Genomic DNA, 6,979 nt, shown 5'->3' on the forward strand with positions numbered 1-6,979 from the left:
ATAACTTGAAAGTCAAGTGTCAGATATGCATATGCAAATATATGTCTATGTATGTATATATAAACATATGTATATAATATAATATATGTAGTATCAATATAGCAGTAAATATTATAAATAATGAAAAATAATAATAATACAAACTAAATATAAACAAAACAAATATAAAAACAAAAATATAATACACTAATATAATACAGTACAATATAGTATATATATAGTATATGTGAAAAATAGAACAATATGAATAAATATATGTGTATACTCTATAAAATATAGAAGGTGCAGTATATGCATATATGTAGATAAAAAGGTCAACTTTGAAATGGTGTAGCAAATGAATACAGTATAGTACAGTGTGCATATGTAAGATAATATATATATATATATATATATATATATATATATATATATATATATATATATATATATATAAGGCAAATATAAATGTCCAATTGAACAGGGAGTAGTGTCAGTGCAGTGTGCACACAAAGATGTACAGAAAAGATGTACAGTGAGAGTATTATTGAGAGTAGTGCAGAGTACAAAGTAGTGCAATTATTGCATGTGCAACAATCAGCTATGGTAGAATGTTATGTCATGTGGGGGTAAGTCCAGAAAGTCCAGATTCTAGGTGTACTGGTTGAGGGCCCGAATGGCCTGCGGGAAGAAGCTCCTCCTCATTCTCTCTGTGTTTGCCTTCAAGGAATGGAAACGTTTCCCTGACCTCAACAGAGAGAAGAGTCCATTGTTGGGATGACTGAGGTCCTTCATAATCTTCCTGGCTTTGGTCCAGCACTGCTTGCTGTATATAGTGTCCAGGTCAGGAAGCTCGGTGCGGATGGTACACTCGGCTGATCGCACCACCCTCTGGAGAGCTTGCCTGTCCTGTTTGGTGCTGTTCCCAAACCAGGCTGTGATACTTCCCATCAGGATATTCTCAATGGTGCAGGTGTAGAATGTCTTTAGCACCTTTGAGGGAAGTTTAAAGTCCTTCAGGCGTCTGAGATGATAAAGACTCTGCTGGGCCTTCTTCATCAGGGTGTTAACATGACAGGACCATGTCAGGTCCTGCGTGATGTAAACACCTAGGTACCGGAAACTGTCCACTCTCTCCACTGGGGTCCCGTTGATAGTGAGGGGCTGGTAGTTCCTCTCCTGCTTTGTGCTAAAGTCCACTATCAGCTCATTAGTCTTTCTGATGTTCAGGAGGAAATTGTTGACCTGGCACCATGACTCCAGGTTCTCCTCTAGGTAGGACGTCTCGTCATTATTGGAGATCAGGCCCACCACCACAGTATCGTCCGCAAACTTCACAATGTTGGTGGAGCTGGAAGTGGCCACACAGTCAAAGGTGTACAGAGAGTACAGCAGGGGGCTCAGAACACAACCCTGGGGGGCTCCAGTGCTGAGGGTGAGTGAGGGTGAGTGAGGCCCATACTGCCTGAGGTCTGTCTCGCAGGAAGTTGGAGATCCACCGACACAGGGATGGGCTAAGGTCCAGGATCTCCAACTTAGTGGTGAGTATGGAGGGAATTATGGTGTTAAACACTGAACTGTAGTCGACAAACAGCATTTTGACATAATTCCCCCTTCTGCTGTCCAGATGGCTCAGGGCTGCGTGATGGAGGTGTGCGATGGCGTCCTCAGTAGACCGGTTAGGACGGTACGCGAACTGTAGTGGGTCCAAGGTGTCCAGTAAGGAAGAAGTGATGAAGTCTCTGATGAGTCTTTTGAAGCACTTCATCACCACTGAGGTCAGGGCCACTGGGCGGTAGTTGTTCAGGCAGTCGGGCTGGGGTTTCTTGGGGACATTGTTGGTGTCGTTGATGTCAATGTTGTAGCTCTGGTTGATTTTTTTGGGCTGGTAGGAGTGGTCAATGCAGTTATTTGTGCTCTTGTTTCTGTGGTTGTTTTAGCTTCTGTTGTGTATAATGTAGTGGTATTAAATTCAGTTATTTGTTTTGTAGTCAATGACAATGTTGTATAAATGGATGATTCTGAAATCGTACTTGTTGGGTGTTAGTACTTGTCATTGCAGTTGTTTCTGTTGATGTTGGTGCTGTGATTGTTGTAACCTCTGTTTGTGGTGGTAAATTCAGTTATTGCTGGTGAAGTTGATATCAATGTTGTTGTAATGGTTGACTCTGAAATTGTACTTGTTGGGCTAGTAGTAGTTATCACTGCAGTTGTTTCTGCTGTTTTTGGTGCTGTGGTTGTTGTAGCTTCTATTGTGTACATTATGGTGGTAAATTCTGTGTTTGATGGTATAGTACATGTCAATATTGTACCAGTGGTTGATTCTGAAATTGCACTTGTTGGGGTGGTAGTAGTTGTCACTGCAGTAGCTGTAGTTGTTTCCTCTATCATTGGTGCTGTGGTTTGTTGTAAATTAACCGGAGACCAGTAGAAGAGCAATCACGGAGACTTGGAAGTATGTTGCAGGAATCTTTTATTGAAGATTAGAACACACTCAGAAGTGCTGTGGTCATCAAGATCTCCACAGACAGACAAGAAACATCTGGCATTTATACAGATTTTGGTAGGCTGTCCTTCAGGTTGTGTTTTAAGCAGACCCCTCATTTTCCCCTACCCCCTATTAGAGATCCACTATATGTTTACCCACTAAGATTTGCAACCCATTTGGTTGCGAGAAAGAATGTTTATGACCTTTCCCGAACAGGTTAGTGATCCTTCCTCTGCGAGAACACAAGAAAATTTGTTTCCCACAGGTTGTTGTATCTTCTGTTGTGTACAACATTCTTCTTCTTCTTCTTTCGGCTTTTCCCTTCAGGGGTCGCAACAGCGAATCATCTCTCTCCACCTATCCCTATCTTCTGCATCCTCAAGACTTACACCCACTAGCTTCATATCCTCATTTATTACATCCATATACCTTCTCTTTGGCCTTCCTCTTTTCCTCCTGCCTGGCAGCTCCATGTCCAACATTCTCCTACCAATATACTCACTCTCCCTCCTCTGGACATGTCCAAACCATCTTAACCTGGCCTCTCTAACTTTGTCCCCCAAACATCCAACTTGAGCTGTCCCTCTGATGTACTCCTTCCTAATCCTGTTCAACCTTGTCACTCCCAAAGAGAACCTCAACAACTTCGGCTCTGCTACCTCCAGCTCTGACTCCTGTCTCTGTCTCAGTGATACTGTCTCTAAACCATATAGCATAGCTGGTCTCACCACTGTCCTGTACACCTTCCCCTTGATTCTCGCTGAAATTTTCCTATCACACAGAACTCCCAACACCTTTCTCCACCCATTCCAACCTGTCTGCACTCGCTTCTTTACCTCTTTCCCACACTCTCCATTACTCTGGACTGTTGACCCCAAGTACTTAAACTCCTGTACCTTCTTCACCTCTTCACCCTGTAATCTTACTGTTCCACTTTCCTCCCTCTCATTCACACACATGTACTCAGTCTTACTATGACTGACTTTCATTCCTCTTCTCTCCAGCACAAACCTCCACCTCTCCAGGTTTTCCTCCACCTGCTCCCTGCTCTCACTACAGATCACAATGTCATCTGCAAACATCATTGTCCAAAGAGACTCCTGTCTGACCTCCTCTGACAACTGGTCCATCACCATAGCAAACAGGAAGGGGCTCAGAGCCGATCCCTGATGCAGTCCCACCTCCACTCTGAACTCCTCTGTCTGACCTACAGCATACCTCACCACTGTCCTGCTCCTCTCATACATGTCCTGCAGCACTCTGACATACTTCTGTGCTACTTCTGACTTCCTCATACAGTACCACAGCTCTTCTGTTGGCACCCTGTCATACGCTTTCTCCAAGTCTACAAACACACAGTGCAACTCTCTCTGACCATCCCTATACTTCTCCATCAACATTCTCAGAGCAAAAATTGCATCTGTTGTGCTCTTTCTGGGCATGAAGCCATACTGCTGCTCACAAATTTCCACTACCTTCCTTAACCTAGCTTCCACTATTCTTTCCCATAGCTTCATTGTATGGCTCATCAACTTTATCCCCCTATAGTTGCTGCAACTCTGCAGGTCACGCTTATTCTTAAAGATCGGCACTAATACACTTCTTCTCCATTCCTCAGGCATCTTCTCACTCTCTAAAACCCTGTTAAACAAACTAGTTAAAAATCCCACTGCTGCCTCTCCTAGACACTTCCAGACCTCCACCGGGATGTCATCAGGACCAACTGCCTTTCCACTTTTCATCCTCTTCAAAGCCTTCCTGACTTCATCCTTTCTAATCTTATTTACTTTCTGTTCCACAGAGTTCACCCCTTCTACTCTTTTTTCCCTTTCATTTTCCTTATTCATCAGCTCTTCAAAGTACTCCTTCCATCTCCTCTGTACACTCTGTCTATTCTCTTCAGTCCTGTCCATGTCCCACTTCTTCTTGGCTAACGTCTCCCTTTGAATACTATCCTGAACTTCCTCATTCCACCACCAAGTCTCTTTATCTTCTTTCCTCCTTCCAGATGACACACCCAGCACCTTTCTTCCTGCCTCCCTGATCACTTCTGCTGTAGTTTCCCAGTCATCTGGCAGCACTACCTGACCACCCAGAGCCTGCCTCAACTTCTGTCTAAATTCCTCACAACATTCCTCCTTTTTCAGCTTCCACCATTTGGTTTTCTTCTCCATCTCTATCTTTGACCTCTGCTTACAGACCATCAAAGTCATCCTACACACCACCATCCTATGCTGTCTGACTACACTCTCTCCCACTACCACTTTACAGTCACTAATCTCTTTCAGATTGCCTCTTCTACATAGGATGTAGTCTATCTGTGTGCTCCTACCTCCACTCTTGTAAGTCACTCTATGCTCCTCCCTCTTCTGAAAATAAGTGTTAACCAGTAGTGTTACCACTAAGTCCACTACCATCTGTCCTTCAAGGTTCCTTTCCTTAACTCCAAAACTTGCCCATCACCTCCTCATCACCTGTGTTCCCCTCACCAACATGTCCATTAAAATCTGCTCCTATCACCACTCTCTCACCCGTGGGAATACTCTCTATCACCTCATCTAATTCACTCCATTCCCGGCACGTATCGTGCGGAGCCCCGCCCCCACCTCGGCTACTCAGACCACATCTCTTTTATGTTGATTCCAGCATACAGACCACTCGTCAGATGCTCTAAACCGGTTCTGAAACAGGTTAAGACCTGGCCAGCAGGAGCCATCTCTGCACTTCAGGACTGTTTTGAGTGCACTGACTGGTGCTCAGTGACCCAGTGCTCTGTCTCACCACGGCTGACGTGAGGAGAACTCTATGCAGAGTTAACCCATGGAAGTCTACTGGACCATACAACATTCCTGGCAAAATTCTCAGGGAGTGTGCAGAGCAGCTAGCAGATGTCTTCACTGACATCTTCAACATCTCGCTAAGCAGCTCCATCATCCCTACGTGCTTCAAGACAACGACCATCGTCCCTGTGCCAAAGAAGTCTACGGTTTCCTGCCTCAATGACTACCGTCCTGTCGCACTCACACCAATCGTGATGAAATGCTTCGAGAGGCTCGTCATGAGGCACATCAAATCACAGCTACCACCCTCGCTGGACCCCTTGCAGTTTGCGTATTGTCCTAACCGCTCCACAGACGACGCCATCACCACAACCCTCCATCTGGTCCTCACACACCTGGACTGTAAAGACTCCTACGTTCGAATGCTGTTCATAGATTTCAGTTCAGCATTCAACACAATCATCCCTCAGCAGCTGATTGAGAAGCTGAGTCTCCTGGGCCTGAACACCTCTCTCTGCAACTGGATCCTGGATTTCCTGACTGGGAGACCTCAGCCAAGAGCACCAAATTCCTTGGTGTACATCTGGTGGAGAACTTCACCTGGTCACTCAACACCAGCTCCATCACCAAGAAAGCCCAGCAGCGCCTCTACTTCCTGAGGAGGCTGAGAAAAGCCCATCTCCCTTCCCCCATCCTGACTGTGTTCTAGAGAGGGACCATCGAGAGCATCCTGAGCAGCTGCATCACTGCCTGGTTTGGGAACTGCACCGTCTTGGATCGCAAGACCCTTCAGCGGATAGTGAGGACAGCTGAAAAGATCATCGGAGTCTCTCTCCCATCTATTACGGACATTTACACCGCACGCTGCATCCGCAAAGCTAACAGCATTGTGGCTGACCCCACACACCCCTCACACACACTCTTCACCCTCCTGCCATCTGGAAAGAGGTACCGGAGCATTCGGGCCCTCACAACCAGACTGTGTAACAGTTTCTTTCCTCAAGCCATCAGGCTCCTCAACACCCTGGACTGAACACACGCACACACGCACACACGCACACACACACTCTCACTCAGGACTGAACTGTATATCAACTCTCTGTCTCTCTCACACACAGATACACACACACTCTCTCTTGACTGTGTGGACATGCACACACATAATTATTGCACTACCTCTACCTGTCATCCGCTGCTATAGTCATATTTATGTTTATTTCTATTTGCACTACCTCAACCGCTGCTGTGTATTTTTGCACAATTTTTTTGCACAATACTTTTTTTTACATCATTTCACTTTATCTTATCTTATTTCACTTACATTCCAGTACACATGTTCTTTTCTTTCTTTACTTTTCCTGTGTTCTTTTGTGTTGTCTTTCTTGTATTTATTGTCTTTTGCACTGTCTTGTCTATGCTCTGTTTGCACCTAGCTGCACACTGTGCACTTTACGTGGCTAAGACAAACTTCTGTCCTAGCTCTGTGGTGTTGTTTTTGTGTTGAACTTGCTGTTGTATGTTTATGTAGCACCAGGTCCTAGAGAAACGTTGTTTCATTTCACTATGTACTGCGTCAGCTATATGTGGTTGAAATGACAATAAAGCTTCTTGAATCTTGAATCTTGAATCCAGAATCTCTCTTTCTCCTCCTAGGTTGTCCTCCTACCCCATTTCTCTTACTATCCACACCATAATAAAACAGCTTGAATCCTGTTCCTATACTATGAGCCTT

This window comes from Hemibagrus wyckioides, linkage group LG03 (genome assembly GCF_019097595.1).
Source record: "Hemibagrus wyckioides isolate EC202008001 linkage group LG03, SWU_Hwy_1.0, whole genome shotgun sequence".
NCBI classification, from domain to species: domain Eukaryota; kingdom Metazoa; phylum Chordata; class Actinopteri; order Siluriformes; family Bagridae; genus Hemibagrus; species Hemibagrus wyckioides.